The sequence below is a fragment of the Choloepus didactylus genome, chromosome 17 (assembly GCF_015220235.1).
Source record: "Choloepus didactylus isolate mChoDid1 chromosome 17, mChoDid1.pri, whole genome shotgun sequence".
NCBI lineage: Eukaryota > Metazoa > Chordata > Mammalia > Pilosa > Megalonychidae > Choloepus > Choloepus didactylus.
In genome coordinates, this window is record NC_051323.1 from 75,589,155 (window position 1) to 75,591,463 (window position 2,309).

A 2,309-nucleotide genomic window follows, 5' to 3' on the forward strand; every position below is an offset into this window, starting at 1 on the left:
AAGGCATGGCCACTAGACTGCCAAGGTGTTCCCTTAGCCTGGGAGGGTGGGGGCACGACAGGAGCGGTCACTCCACAGGATGACCAGGCCAGGGAGGCAAGCGTGGCGTTGTACGTACCAGACAGTTCCCCTTCTGACATCAGACCCTGTGGCAGGATGCAATCTGTGATTCCTTGTTTCCTCTTCCTTTAGGAGATGAATTCTCTCAGGGTCCCACAGTTTTCCCTTGCGATTTGTGTTCTGCTAGCCTCCTCTCCAGGCAGATGTGCCTCTACAACTCTGTGTCTAAGGAGGGTTCTCAGCAATTGAGGCAGACGCTGCTGGCCACCTCCCAATTTTCCTCTTCTTTAGAAGTAACAGAATCCCAATCTTTAGCTAGACATGTTCTGTCCTAACTATAACTCCTTTCCAAGTCTCTCTTAGAGCCAGATATAGCCATGTGATAAGTTTTGGCTAATTAGATATAAGCAGAATGTTGTGTATTGACTCCCCAGAAGTCAATTTAACAGGAAGAATCCATTCCCTTTGTCCCCTTGCCCCGTCCTGCTGCTTGAATATGGATGTAATGGCTGGATTCCAGCAGCCACACTGAAACACAGGATGAGGGTTTACACACCGGGGGCGGCAGAGAGGACAGCGGGGAGGATCCTTGGTCTCTCATGAGCTCATGGAACTGCCACATTGTTCTCCCTGGACCACCAATCTCCCACTGTGTTTTACATGAAACAGAGATAAACCATCTTGCACAACCACTTATTAGGGTTTTCTATAATACGAAACCAAATTAATTCTAAAACACAGAGCAACCATGAAAATGAGGAGATGCTTGGGAGAAGTAGAGCTGAGGGGAAAAGGTGGTTCAGTAAAGATAGCACCAAACGTGCCAGTTTCATCTGCAGCTTGGCCCTGGCCCAGACCCTCATTGTGGTGGCCTGGTGATACGTACCCCAGAAAAGCATGTTCTTAAATTTAATCCGGTGAGTGAACCCACTGTAAGTAGGACCTTTGATGAGGTTCTTTTAGTTAAGGTGTGGCCCACCTCAGTCAGGCTGGGTCTTCATCCTCTTACTGGAGGCTTTTATGAGCAGAGTGAAATTCAGACACATGGAGGGAAAGCCACCAGGGAGCAGCCCGAGGCTGGAATTAGACAGGATCTGGAAGAAAAGGAGAAGCCAGGAGAGGCCACTGCCCTGTGACAGTAAAGCCATGGACCAAGGATCAACAGCAGCCAGCCCCAGGACACCAGTCTTCTGGGAGAAGGCATCACCTTGCGGACACCTCAATTTTGTAATTCTACCCTCAAAACCACAAGCCAATAAATTCCTTAAATCACCCCATTACATGGTATTTATTTTAGCAGCCAGAAAACAAAAACACTCACTCTAGAGGAGAGTGATATACTGGGCGAGGGAATGGGCTTGATTAGTCCTGCTCCCAGGGTAAGAGAGGAGCAAGAGGGCCCCACACTCATCTACCATGGAGAGAGAATGCCAGAGGCCTCCACCTCCGCAGGGCGGGCTGTGCATTCCCAGCACCACTGCTTTTCCTACAGCGCATGTCCCCGAGTCCCCAACCCTCTCAGTAGGGAGGGAGGGTAATTTGGACAGCAGATACCTGGAAGGTAGAGGATAATTGTTTTTTGTTCTGTATAATCACCAATTATCTTTCACCGCTTCTGACCAAATGGCCAAGATCTATCCTGGCCCAGAGGTTGGTGGTGGAGAGCTCCAGCAGAGAACTGGGACCTGCTAGGGACAGAATCACTCACATCAAAATCTACAGTATTATCCCAAACCGAGCAGTGGGTGATTCTGTGCAGCTGGCTGAATCTCAGGGCACCTCTGCTCTCTGACCATGGCTGGGCCTGTGGTCCGAGCAGCAAAGAGCACATCGGAGGCAGACTGCACAGCTCAAGGCTGAGCCCTGCCTCTTGGCTGCCCGCCCTTATGCAGGCACCTTACTTTCACGTACCTGTTTCCTACCGTGGGTAATGGGAGGGATGTCAGCATGTTTCTCACGGCACTGCCAGAAGGCTAAAGGAAGTGATCCACACAAGGCGAAATCTTTTTACCATCACCATCCAGCCGAATCCCTAGGTACTTAATAGTGGACCCGACCTTGAAGGCTGACTCTCCAGCCACGGTAACTTCTCTTCTCCACTCTCCTGCAAGGTGCATCATCTTCCCCCCTGAACGTCTCCTGTCCAGCCCCGGCATGTGGGTCCCCTGTGCAGCTAACAGGACCTCTTCCCTGCAGGGAAGGACCAGCTCTAATACCTACCTAGTGAGCACACACCTATTTTGCCAGAA